The sequence below is a fragment of the Mustela lutreola genome, chromosome 14, assembly GCF_030435805.1.
Source record: "Mustela lutreola isolate mMusLut2 chromosome 14, mMusLut2.pri, whole genome shotgun sequence".
Taxonomy (NCBI): Eukaryota; Metazoa; Chordata; class Mammalia; order Carnivora; family Mustelidae; genus Mustela; species Mustela lutreola.
This window is the reverse complement of record NC_081303.1, coordinates 5,241,613-5,255,530: the sequence shown is the minus strand read 5'-3', so window position 1 is coordinate 5,255,530 and position 13,918 is coordinate 5,241,613. Positions and strand designations below refer to the sequence as shown.

The following is a 13,918-nucleotide window of genomic DNA, read 5'->3' as shown; positions in this document are numbered from 1 at the left end:
TAGGCCAGGAAATCCTGGCAAGTGGGGCAACGAGATCCATTCTCTACCCCTTCTAACCACAACTTTCCTCCCGTACCCTTGGACCAGCTCTGGGGAAAACCCAGCCTCCGCTAACAGCCAGACGTGATGCTTGGTGGGGCCTCAGGTCCTGGGAAGACTGGAAAGAAACAGAAACTAGGTGGAAGGTGAAGCTGCCCAGTGCACACAGGATGGTGCCTTGGGCCCACTGGAGCCCAGCTGTGTGCGCGACCTCCCCCATGAACCATGCCCTGATAAAATGCCCATGTCTGGATGAATGACCCCACCTGAATTAGGGTATGTAGCTCCCTAAGGCCCACTCGCAGGCAGAGAACAGGACTTGATGTTTGAATAATATCAGTAATTAGGACTGTGAGAATTTGGGTTAACTCTCCCCCCTTGACTTGCAGTTTCCTCAGTGCCAGGCGCTGAGCAGGGTCTCCCGCTCAGGGCGGTGAGGGTGTGGGGCTGGGTCCCAAGGGGTCTCCTGAGCCATAGACAAAGGTGTATTTGGGGAGCCTCTCCCCGCCTGAACCTGGCAGTCTCCCTGCTTACTGGTCTCAGCCCCATGGGCTCAGCTTCATCTGTCCCTGCCCCTTCCCTCCCCTCCCGCACTTAAAATCCCTGGGACACACTTTGCTCTTCCAGACTCTGCCTCTGTGCCTTTGCATGCACTGTTCCCTCTACATATTCTCTCCCTCTCTGTCCCTGCAACCCTGCCATCTGGTAAAGTCTGACGCATCCTACAAAATGTAGCTCAGAACTCCATCTAGCTTGCTCCAGCCCAGTTTGCAGATGAACCCCGAGTCCTCACAGCCATATTAACCCTTGTCAAACCGGCAGTGCACATCTAGCGGGTGCTGGCATTACTGTGCAAAGGGAGCGGGGAAGGCCGTATGGTAAATGTTCTGGTTAAATCGGAGCGTGTTTGTTTGAAAGCTCAGGGCACTGCGAGTGAGAAGGCGTGGACTTTAGACTGTCCTTCCTGCTGGGGATGTGTGCCGCAGCTCAGCCTGCAAACCGTCCTAGCACCGGCCTCCGCCGAGCGAGCCCGCGAACGCGGCGGGGGCCCGCAGTGGCGGCGTCTCCCAAGGCCAGGGTGCCCCCTGGTGGCCACCTGCAGCCCTCCGCCGCGGCTGTGGGAGTGGAGGCCGCGCGTCCGTGGGTTGACTCAGGGCAAAGTATTCACCCTCTATCAGTGGCCTCTTCCACTAAAAAGGGTGAGAACTAACGTTTCTTCAGTGTTTACTATGTGCCAGACACCCCTCTAATGGAATAACTTACCAGATCCTCCCAACAGCCCCGCATAGAAACACAGAGGACTCCCCCTAGCCAGCAGCAAGCCAGAGGCTGAGCCCAGGACTCTGGCAGGGACTCGCATCACTTTCCTGCCCTGGGCCCCGCTCTGCCCACCCTTCTCCAGGAGCAGCCCTTGGGCATCTACCCCCCCCCCCCACCTGCCCTATGGGAGCAGGTGATCCCAGGCTGCCCCCGGGATCCACCTCCAATGCCCCTGAATCCCAATCTCAAACCTTCTACTCCCACCCTGATTCAGGACCTCTTGGGGCCCTGGTGGCTGATCTCTTTGTAAGCTTCCGGCCACCAGCCTAGGCCCAGCTGCCCCATGCCTCCCCCACACCGCCTCTTCTGCTGCACTTTGAGCTCCCCAGGACTTTCCCACCCACTTCGAGCTCCCTCCTCTCCCAGCTCCCATTGCTAGCTGGCCCCCTTCCCTCAGTGGTGAGACTTATCCCCCCACCTTCGCCCCTGGAGATTCAATAGCTGATTCCAACCCTCCCAAAGCACCTCACACGCATAACTCCCAGATTCCGAGCTTCCCCTCCTCCTAGGCTGTCCGGGCTGGAGGGCTGGAGACCAGTGGCTGAGCTTTGAGCACAGGATGCCTGGGAGCCGTTCATTAGATTTCCTGGGTTTTCAGCAAAGATGCAAAGTTGGCCTGCCCTGGGGCCCTGAGGCAGAGCCACAGGACCCCCACTGACCACAGGTAAGGGTCCAAACCCCCTGGGAGGCAGGCCACCACCACCCCACCCCCCACCCCCGCCCCGAGAAAGGCCACCGACGCTGGGGTGATTTTTTTTCTTTTAGGAATGGAGAAGAGGTGTCAGCAGCAATTTATTGGGGTGGTTGAGATTCAGAAAAAAGGCTGGGAGAAAATCGCTCAGCTGCCTGTCACATAAAATGAGGACAGAAAAATTACTGGACAGTAAATTTAGAACAAATGAGAAGAAATATTTCTTCATGTTGTGCAGAGCCAGTGCGGTGCGGGAGGAGACTGGTTACCTCCCCCAGAGATAAGTAACAGGGACAGGTTTTCTTTCTTTCTCTTTAAAGAGCAACATGATTTTATGGCCCATGACAAGTCGGCTGTGTGTGGTTTGGCGGAGGAGAGGATATTAACCGCAACATATTTCCTGGGGTAGGGATCCGCCATCCACCCAAGCCAGCTATGCTTGTGCTGGGAGCCATGGGCCTGCGGAAGGCAGTGGTCACACGGAAGTTCCACAGGGACCCAGGACCTGATTCAATGCGGTAACTGATTAACTACTTCTTGGGCACCTGCTCAGTGCCAGGGAATGCTGGAAGAGAAGGAGCCCTGGAGCTGGATTCTAGCCCCTCCCTTGCCGCCAAGTAGCTGTGTGGTCTTGGACAAGTCACCTCACCTCTCTGGGCCTCAGTCTCTTCATCTGTAAAATGGTTGGTAATCAGATCTACCTTAAGGGTGTGGTGAAAATAAAATAAAAAAATATATTGGTAGATGTTTTTGTCCATTTCTTCCAGAAGAACAGTGACATCCAAGAGGTGGGTAAGGTCTTCTGAGTCCCTGCCTTCGTGGGGCTAAGGCCATAGCTTCCACTGGGTTGAGGGGCTTCCCTCAAACAGCAGAGAGTTTTCTAGGACGCCCCCTCAAAGGCATGAGGCAGAGACACTGGCTCCCTGGTTCCAGCTTCTTCCCTGCACCCTCATCGCCAGGGCAGAGAGCTGTTTGCCCCTTCCCTGAGCCCCTCGCACACCTTCTCCAATCCTCATGACATCCGGTCGCGAAGGAAGGTGAGTATTTCACCTGGGGGATGGTGGCTGCTTTTCTCTACAGCTACGATTGTTTTCTCTCACGATTCCTGGCCTCTGCCCCAGGCCCACAGCACCCAGGAGAAACCAGGGTCTGAGCAAGGGCCCAGAAACGGACTGAGGGTCTTGCTCAGACTCTCTGTCGTGGCTGCCCGCCCCCATCTCCCCCTGCTTCTCATTGACTAGTTCTTGGCTGGAGCCTCGGCCAGGGGGTCTCCAGGGTTGAGATTTGGGAAGGGGCAGCATCACATAGGTGCAGCCTCGCACACACATACCCTACAAGAAAGTCACGTCTCACAGACCGGCGTGGAGAATGAAATGAAGGCCTCAGTCCTTATATGCTGTGTTTTCTGTGAAATTCCCAACTGTGCGCTCCTCGACTTCCTTAAGCTCAGTTCCCTCATCTGGAAGATGGAGCTAACACTGTGCCTCACTAGGCGGTAGGGAGGACTGCAGGCGCCCAACCCCACGCGTCACGAGGGCTCCAGGTCAGCTGTTGTTGTCACCCTAATTGTCCCCCCAACCCCAAATCATCACCAACACGTTTTTCTTTTTCTTTCTTTCTTTCTTTTTTTTTTTTTTTTTTTAGCAAGAAAGGGTCAAATTTCATAAAGAACTTTTCAACTAGGTAGGACGAGAGACGCTGATGTGTCTAACTTCTGGGTGTTCGAAGCCGCACGGCTAACCAGATCCTGCCCTCACCGTTAAACTGGGGGGCATTTGATGAGGGGGAGGTATTCTGAGCAGTCACATGATTTCCCATTTAGCAAATGCTGCCTTCCTATCAGAGTTGTGTTGACAACCTAACAATAGCCTCCCAGCGCAGGCCCAGACGTGATGGCCACCAGGGGGAAGGCGACAAGCCCTATTTGCAAAGCAGGAGAGCTGGGGTACGATCTGACCCCCTGAGCCTTTTTTCCATCGAACCCGGACCTCCACAGGCCATTCTCTGGCCCCCTGCCCAAGACACACTCAGCAAATCTGGAAAATAAGGAGACCCTATTTTCCAGGCCTAACGGGGGACCCGCACGCCAGACCCTTGCGCCTGGACAGACATACGGCAAATGTGGAAACTGAAGTCCAGGTGGGCTGCAGACGTGGGGAGCACATCTAGGTGTTAGTTAGGCAAGCTCCCAGATGATCAGGCTGCCTGGGGGCCAGGCTGATGGCGGGCAGTGAGGTTTTAGGGGATTCTAGGTATTCTGGGTAAAACACAAGCACGAGGACACCTGGCAGAAAAACAAGCCAAAGCCTTGGAAGAGACCGCCTTGCTCACTCACGTAGTCCCAGTACTGGACACAGGATTAGAACGCTGGGGGAGGTGGGGGCGAGAGGGGGAGCCTGGCCCGGAGCCTGACCTTGTTCACGGCCAGGAGGTTACTGCCCAGATGCTTACGACAATCCCCATCACCAACATGGTGTAGCTCAGCACCGCCAGGGCCCGGCTGAAGTGGGAAGCCCGACGCTCGTCCCTCCCCTCCAACAGAGCTGACCCTGGGATGCATGCACAGGACTGTGGTGGGCGGCCAGCATGTGGGACGTTGTCAGTCACCATCTGCAGAGTTTTCCTTCTCTTCACAGTGCTCTTCATATCCTGCTGGTAGGATATGAAACCTGCTGATCTCACCTGGAGGGAAAACCTTTATGCCACCCCAGGTCCCCATGGCCAGGACGTTAGCCTGCACAGTCTTGGGGAAGGGGGGCAGGGTGAGGGGTCTCAGTAGAGGGAGGGCCTCCCTCCCCAGCACATGGTCCTAGTGGGGGGCGGGGGCGGGCCTCAGGCTCAGGATCCTGCATGAACAGCCTTCCTTAGAGTCCCATCTCCTGCTCACGCCCAGTGCGACGGAAACCACGTCCCGGACAAGCGCCTCGATGACCCGGTGTTGTCTCAGGCTCCTGCCCTGACACGCACAGTCTTCCCGTGGCCACGTGCAGTGAGTGCACGATGTACCCTGGGCTCTGGCCTCCAGTCCCCACCCAGCCCCAGATGCTGCCCACCCCCCGATGACCCCCCCACCCCACCCTGCTTCATGGAAGCTCAGGGAGCACCTTCCTGCTCTGAAGACCCCCACCCGTTGTGCCACAATGTTTTTTACTTGAAGCCCAATAAGCCGGAGTCCGCCTGCCCCACGGTACCTGGAACAGGCTACGTGAGACGCCCAGAGGAGACTCCATGGCAACGGAGAGGGATCACAGAGTCTCTGTACCCACAGCCCACGGCATCTAAAAACGTTATGAGTCTCATTAGTGAGCGCGAGCCCAGCCGGCTCTCTACACCCTGTTGTCTCTACAAAAGCTGCCAGTTCAGGAAGTTTCCTGGCACTGACCATTCACAGGAATATTGCGGGGGGGGGGGGTGGGGGGGGCAGAGGGCAGCCTGGAGGAGGCACTTGCCCTTACAGAGTCTCATTTCTTTGGATGAGGTATGTTTGAATTGTATTGTGTCCCAGTCGGACCATGAGCTTCTGAGAACAGGAAAAGCAGGTCTCAGTCCGCCTGGCTTGGCCACGAGAAAGCTGAGAGCACACACTCCTGCTGGCCGCCCCCCTGCCAACTTCCTCTCCCTCCCCCCTCCCCGACCCCGTTTGGGAGCAGAGGGACTGCCAGCTCCTCTTCCAACTGGTAAGGGTCCCTCGCACTTGAACCCCAATTTGTATATTTTTTAAAAGATTTTATTTATTTGAGAGAGAGCATGAGAGGGGAGAAGGTCAGAGGGAGAAGCAGACCCCTGTGGAACTGGGAGCCCCATGCGGGACACGGTTCCAGGACTCAGGGATCATGACCTGAGCCCAGACAGTGGCCTAAGCAACTGAGCCACCCAGGCGGCCGCCAATCTGTACTTTTAAAATTGCTTCCTGTGCCTGATGGAGCTCGATTCTGTGAGATGCAGAATGTCGCCAGGGCTCTCTTATGGGGCCTACGCCACTCGGGTATAACCGAGACCGGAGGAGAAAAGTAACTTCCTCAGAGCTGGGTGGGGTTCCTGGGACTTTTCCTGCCTCTCTGCCTGGGGGTGGGGCGGGGCGAGGGCCTCACCTGTGCGTGCAGGACCCAGACTTCTCACCTAGCCCTGAACTCACACACCTGTTTGCCAGGTTTTCGCAGGTGGTCCCAGCAGCTTAGGGGCGTTTCGTGTCTGGTGCCCTCGCCCCAGCAAGCCCTGGAAAGCACAAGTGATACATTTTGGTTTCACTTGCTTATTTCCCCTCCCCACGAGGCCACGTGAGAAGAGGAAAGATCATAGGCCTTGGAGCCAGAAAGACGAAGATTCCAGTGCTGAATCGGCCTCCTCCTGGCTCTGTGTTGGGGGGTTGCTTTCCTGACCTCTCTGAACTTCAGTTCCCGCACCTGCCAGAGGGCTGGGAAGACTGACCTGTGGGGTAGTTATGCAGGTGCACGGAGATAAGGGGCGCTGAGCCACGGTCTCAGGGGTCTTCTCCGCTACCACAGAGGCCTTGTAGGGCCAAGCAGCCGCAGGAGTGGACCAGGCCTCCCTACCTCTCACTCCTGCCACGGCGGGGGACAGAACCTGCTCGGCTCCCCTGCTCACCATGAAGACACCCGCCTTTCAAGTGTATGAGGATAAAATCAAACAAAGATCTATGAAGTGCTCGGAAGCTCAAGACAGGGGGTCGTTTCTGAGCTCTCCTGGCCTCGGGAAAGCATAACAACGTAACTCTCACCTGCACTCAGTGTAGACTTACCCTCATGTTCTGATTGAATTCTGATTGGATTCTGATTGAATCCTCAGAACAGCTCTTTAGCGCATGGGCAGAATTACTACCGACTCTATCCTGCGGACAAGGAAGATGAAGCAGGAAAGTTCCCACGTGCGTCTGACGTGAATTCCCTTCCTTGTCTTTCCACTTTATCCTGGCGCTTCTGGAATTCAAGTTCTCCAGGAGGCCTCCCACCTTCTGTAGGCATTTCTCCTCTGATACCCTCAGCCTCTGCTTGAACACCCTGGGTGACAGGGCGCTCACCACGCAGCAGTCACTGGTGGAGAGCTCACATTTTCAGAGTTGTTCAAAAACAGCTTTGGTCCTAGCTCTGCTTTCAGAAGCCCAAAGAGCACAGACTGTCCCGCTCCTATAAGGCAGCCTTTGAAATCTCACCCGTGTCCAGCTGGTCTCCCCCTCAATAGGAAACACTTGGGCACCACAGCAAAAACCAGTCCTTCAAAGGTAGAGGGCTTGAGCACAAGTCTTGGCTCTGGCGCATCTGTGTCACTAACGGAATCATGTCACAGCTACCTCACCGGGTAAGCTCTCAGTACAAAGGCACTTGTGGCACCAATATTCCTCATAAAGACCACAGTGCAGGTAAGATCAGCCGGGTTCCGAGCCGCCTGACCCAGCCTCCTGCAGCCTGAACCTTGAGCCCCAGGCCCTGCTGCAGCCTAGCCTCACCCCCAGGGCCCGACCCGGCTGGAGATGACATTGCAGGCTGAGAATTTAGAAAACAGGAAGTCATGTGTGTTCAGGAAGGCTGTGGCAGCAGTCTGGGGGTGCCTGTGCTGGGGGTGGTGCCCAGCTCATTGACCACAGCCCCAGAGGCAGCCAGACCTCCCCTGCGAGGGGTTTGCTCCCATTCATGGAGCAACTAACTTTCACCGCTGTAGGAAAGATAGACACCCTGAGCAGTGACAACCACCACTGGTTGAAGCAGCTGGGAGCTTTCTCACTCAGTCCTGACAGTAACGGTGACTTTACAACGAGGCTCAGAGGGGTTCACGACATGCCAAAGGTCGAGGTCTGGGGTTGAGCTCAGGCCTGTCTAGAGCTGTAGTCCAGATACCATCTCGCCCACCATTTGGACCACGTACTGACCTTGGGCCCTTCCTGGTCCTCAGGGCCAGGGAGACGGGTTCCCTTCAAGGCTGTGGACGGACTCGTACCTTCTCTGAGACTCACACCCCACCCCATTAGCAGGCGTGTTTCTGACCCCACACTTGGCTTTCTTTCTTTGAGGCAGCCGGACACCGCGAGGCCTTCAGCGTTAACAGGGGCAGAAGGCGGCTGCTAGATGTGCGGCTGTGTGGGCCGGTGCCTTAGAGGCTGACCAATCCGGAGCCAGCCTTGATCTGCAGAATGAGTTTGCGTAACATATTGGTACCACATAGCTTCTTGCTACTCGCTTGACTTTGGCACAGTCCCCGCAAGCCCCCTGCCCCTCAGACGCTGGATTTCATTGTGAAGTGAATGTCCGCTCCTCACTACCTACAGATTTTATAACCCCACAGGCAAGGGATTCCAAGGCACGGGGGGGGGGGGGGGGGGCGGGAGTTGTTTGATTTCTTAGAAGTAAGGGGATTCTGGAAGAATATTTCCCTGTTTGTATTACTTATGACTTTCATTACATTTGTTATGATTCGTGCAATAGTTTTTAAAATTTATCTACAATCACTTTTCATTTTCAAGTAAATCAACTCATTATGAAAGTGCAGGAAAGTACAAGATAATCAGAATCACCCTTAATTTAAACACAACCACTCTTCCCCGGATGGCAGATTACCTTCCAAGGTGTTCATTATTTATACATGATAATTATTCTACGCAAAAACGTTTTCCCTGAAAATTTTTTCCCTATTTTTTCCTGTTAGTATTATAATTTAACATTATATTTTCATGTTACTTCACATATCTATTTTTCATGTTTCCTGCTACTTCACAGGTCTACTGAATTGCCTTTTTAATGGTTGCACAACAATTCCTCCAGTAGTAGTTACTTACTATTTCTGCATTGGAGGTGGTTTGTTTTCACTTTTTCACCACTGTAGAGGACTCTGTGATGAACAGCTTCATTCCTAAAGCTTTCTACGGGTTTAGAATTCAATCAACAAAATTTCGAAAAACGAAAGTTAAGACAACTCATCCAAGAGAAAAATCAGCAAGATATAAACAGACAGTCTTTAGAGGAGGAAAAACAAAACTGTTGAAATCTTATATAAAAAGACCCTCAGCCTCCCCGCTGGTTACTCACTCCTGAAAGTACAAAAGGACAGAGAGAGGGACCCCTGTTCACAGAATCAGAAGGCCTCAGTTGTAAGAATATGTGAAGGAAGCACCCCCTTTGGCAGAGGAAGAGACAGTGCAAAGGTCCTGTGGTAGATCTGGTGTCTCTGAACAGTAAGGAAGTAGACATGGCCAGGGTGGCATGAAAGAGGGAGCGTGCTAGAAGATGCGGTCAGAGGGTAAGAAGGTTGCGGCACTAGTTAGGACCCTCTTGGCCAGTGGACTTTACTCTGAATGAGATGGGGAGCAACTGCAGGGTTTTCCATGTTTATAACAAATGCACATTGTTTTCGTAATTTCAAGAATGTGAATAAAATTTAAAAGAAAAAATTAGCCAATTGGACTAAATCTGGTTCATGGTTGCCTTTACCCAGGCAGGCTTGTAGGACAGGCCTAAAATCCAGGCTCTGCCACCAGGATGCGGACTGCCCTAGAACGACCATCTATAGTCTGTTCGCATTCACCTGAATATTGTAATCTTCATCTCTTCCTGCCCTTGCCCCACAAGCGGAGCTCTGGTTTGCACACAGTAAGTGGTTGATTTCTACTGAACGATGCAAATCCCTTCATCCTTGTGCTCTTTTATCATTCAGGAACACATATTCATCACCGAGCCCTTTGTGAAGGGCTGAATTGTGTCCCCACCCCCCAAATGCAGATGTTGAAGTCCTAACACTTAGTGCCACAGGATGTGACTGTATTTCCAGAGAGGCCTTCACAGAGGTAATTGGGTTAAAATGATGACCTTGGGTGGGTCCTGAGCCAACGTGACTGGTTGATCTGGGCCAATCTTCTTTGTTCCACTTTACAGATAAAGACACGGAAGGTCAGGGAGGTCCTGAGGTGCTTATGTAGCAGAGCCTGGATGACAGACCAGGTCTTGCCAAGCCTGTATTCTTCCCCACACAGCACACAGCCCCCACATCACGCCCTTGAACATTAGCATTACTTAAATCTATTAAACTCCTTCATGTCAAAATTCCACGCACGATTTTGCCATTTCTTTTTTCTTTATTTTTTTTTTAAAGATTTTATTTACTTGACAGAGAGAGAGAGAGAGCGCGCATAAGCATAAGCAGAGGGAGCAGGAGAGGGAGACGTGGACTCCCTGCTGAGCAAGAGAATCTGATGTGGAACTCAACCCCAGGACTGAGGGATCATGACCTGAGCTGAAGGCAGACATTTGACCGACTGAGCCACCCAGGCGGCCCAATTTTGCCATTTCTCTGAGACTTTAATTTATTCTGCAGATTAAATCTTCATGGTACATGTGCATAAACACACACACACACATACATGCACAGATGTTTATTACATAATTATCTGCGGAAGCAAAAAAAGAAAAAAGGAAACAACATAAACATCCACCAGCTGGGCACCTAATTAGTAAATGCTGGTGTATTGATATGTAGCAACTTAAGAAACCAAAAATACAACAGACAGTTCTGTATCTGCAGCTATGGAAAGCTCTCCAAGATAATTAGGTGACAAAAGCCAGCTCTAGAATGGTATGCATAATATTTATATATGAAAAGGAAAAGATATATAGGCTGTGTATGTATAATAATATGGAAATCCCTATCTGGTTAGAGTTTTTGTTTGGGATGGTGAAAAAATTCTAGAAATGGAGAGTGGTAAACATGATTGCACAACAACTTTATGCCACTGAATTGCACACCTAAAAATGACTATAATGGCAAAATTATATTTTTGTATACTTTACCACAATAGAAATGTTTATTTATGTAGGTCTATATCACTATTGATACTGACATCCACAGCTGGATGGCTACATACACAAAAAATGTTCTCCCACTCAATTCAAGAGGAGCCGGGAAAGCGGGAGGTCGGGAGAAGTTTACTTAATTTCCATGAATGACGTGAACACTTCAGTCACACTGAGCGTGTGTGGACAGTTCTAGGGTGGGACAGACTGGAGGCACAGGGGCCCTTCTATCCAGCAAAGCACCCTCAACTAGGCCGTAGCTCAGTGCATTTCTGGTGATGACTTACTGAGGTTTGGAAATATCTCCAATATATAGAAATTGTCACTATAATGGTGTTGGGGGGATACAGTTCCATTGCTGTATGAGCACGAAAACAATCACTGCTGGCAGACAGCCCGACTATTACTGGTGCTGTTATTCCCTGCAGAAGCAGGCATGAGAGGCCAAGTCCCGCCCTCCCTGCCCCATCACCCACCCGAGCACCGGTCCGGTCTGACCCTCAAGGGAGACGAACACAGCTCCGGCCAGAGCACCCGGCCCTCCCTCGGGGAGCGGCCATGCAGGAGGCCGAGAGGGTTTCTGGACAACCAGAGCGGGCCGAGCGGGCTGGGCAACCGAAGTAAGGCGCGAGGTGGAAGGGAGCCCGGGGCTGGGGTCGCGGCCTGGGGCTGGGGCGCGGCCTGTACCTGCAGCCGCACCAGTCCCCCGGAGCTGTTCTGCAGGCCCCAGGCCCCCGAAGGCACGACCCCAGGGCTCCCGCTGCACCCGGAGCAGAAACCTGCTTGCCTGAGGCCCCCTTCAGCCGGGGGGCTTCCTGAGCCCCGGGCCACCCCTTGTCCCGCTCTGTGGGGGACCCTGCGCCTCCCGCTCTGCGGGACACTGCGGCAGGCCGGCCGCAAGCGCAGGAGGCGGCCGGGGGCAGCTTCCCACTGCGCCAAGCTTCCCGGAGGTCGGGGTCGGAGGAAATGCGACTTGGATTCTAAACGAGACACAGAGACCTCCGGGGACGGAGTTGACAGCCCCCTGGGATTTCAGAGGCGAGCCTGGCCCTCCCGGGGGTGGCCAGTGTCCCGCGGCGGCGGAGCCCCTCGCGGAAAGCGGAAGAAGAGAACGAGGGGCTCCGGCGGCTTCTCGGAGGCGGCCGCGCTCGCACGCGCTGTCCCCACCCGCGGCCGAGGCCCCCCGGGCGCGCTCGGCCTCTGCGCTCCAGCCACCCCCGAAGCCGGGCGCGCGCTAGACCCCAGCCCCGAAGTCCCCAACCCAATTCCTAAATAACAGCCTTGGGCTAGAGGGAGAGAAAGCCCGGGACGCGGGAAGGGGCGCGGGGCGCTTCCTCCGCACGCGGCCGGGCTCCCCGCCCCCCCCCCCCCCAGCCGTGCGGTTACGGCGAGCAGCGGCCCCGCCCCTCCTGCCCGCCCCGGCTCCTCCTCGAGGTTTCCTGTCGAGCTGCCATCCAGGGCCGGGGTTATCGCCCGTGATCTCCCGTCTCCGCTGCTCGCACTGCGGCGCCCGCCCCCACTTGCGGTCCCGTCCCCCGGGCCGCACCGCCCCAGCCCCCTGCGCGGGAGCTCTCGGCGCGGCGGGGGCGGGGTGCGGGGCTGGTTCCCAGGCGTCGGAGAGCGCTCCGGGGGGCTCCCCTGCGAGGCGGGGGTCGGCCTGGGGTGGGGTCGGCCGTCGGGGCAAGGCCTGGCCCGGGTTACCCCGGCGAATGCCCACACGGGTCCGCGCTGGTGCCCGACCTGCAGGCGCGAGACCTCCCCCCCTCCCAACATGCCTCGGAGCAGGGAGGAAGCGCGGGGGTCTCTGCTCTCCCACGGGGACTCCGCATGTCGTCAAGCTGCCACTCTGGGCGGCGACGGCGACTCTCCCATGGAGCCCCACCGGCATCAGTTTCCGGGCTTTCCTGGCGCCCCGCACCCCCCGCGGCAGGTGCGACGGGTCGGCCCCGCGGCGGAGCTCGGAGGGGGCTCGCGGGGCTGCCCGGGTCCGGCGTGGCTGTCCCGCCCCGGCTGCAGCGAGGAGAGGAGGCGCGCGGGCGAGGCCGGGGCCACGCGGTTCCCGACGGCGGCGTGTTCTGCCTCTGACCCGAGCTGCCCCGTCGCACGACGAAGTCTTTAGGGAAACACAGATGCAGAGTTTTGACTTAGGAAGACCGAAGTCAGTCGAGCTAGTTCCTGGGCAAAGACGGTTTCTCGGCCCCTCTTGGCTTGCTACCACGTCCTCACCCGCGCTCCCCAGTTGGGTCTGGGGCCGTGTCAGGATCACCCCAAGCCCCTGAATTAAGAGCCCCTGGGCATGGGTGTGGGGGTCAGGGCTGTAACCTGCTCCCCCACGTTCTCGTGCGCGCCGTGCTTTGGGGACCCCTGCTCTCTGGGCTGTTTGGATCTGGAAGATTCTGCACCTGCATCTGCTCCCCCCCCCCCCCCCCGACTGCTCTCTGAGGGAGGGCGGCCCAGACCTCTCTGGGCAATCAGAGGGACCACATGTGGGCCGACGCGCACAAGCTCCCTCGCTTTTGTCAGAGAGACCCCCGAGGGAGCCAGACTTCCACGTCCCGATCCACGCTTCATGCCCCCACATTTATTCACGCCAATGTGTCATCTCATCGCCTCGCCGTGTTTAAAACACACCGACGAGGACCGTCCTGGGATTTCTTTTTCTCCTTCTGCCCTGCCTTCTTCACAGCCAGGTGTTTGCTGAGGACCAGCTTCCTGGGGGCCCCGCCGAAAAGACCTCATGGCCACCTGGTTTTGGGAGACTGGGGGCGGCTCGTGGTGTGAGGTGCGGGCCTGGGCAGGTCCAGGAGCTGGGCTGGGGGTCTCATGATGCCTCAGCTTGCTGCGGGTGGTGTTCTGTGCTCCGGGAAGGGAGCCACAAGCTGCTCTGGGCCTTCAGGGACTCTGAGCTTTCCTGAGGACTGTGTTCATGGGGTGAGCCCCCCCATTGCCTGCTTGAGTCCCTCTCCCAGGGTTAGTTGGTGACAGAGAACAAGTCCAATTTCCAAACATACCAACAAAGAAAGGAAGAACCAAGAAATGTTGCAGCCAAAATGGAGCTGGCATCTGGGCACTG

At 55.5% G+C, this 13,918-nt stretch overlaps 1 protein-coding gene across 2 annotated transcripts in view; it reads right to left on the bottom strand.

Moving 5' to 3' along the window:
* Positions 1-13,918, bottom strand: part of CD247 (CD247 molecule) — a 67,759-nt gene that overhangs the window by 7,023 nt on the left and 46,818 nt on the right. The window lies entirely within an intron of this gene.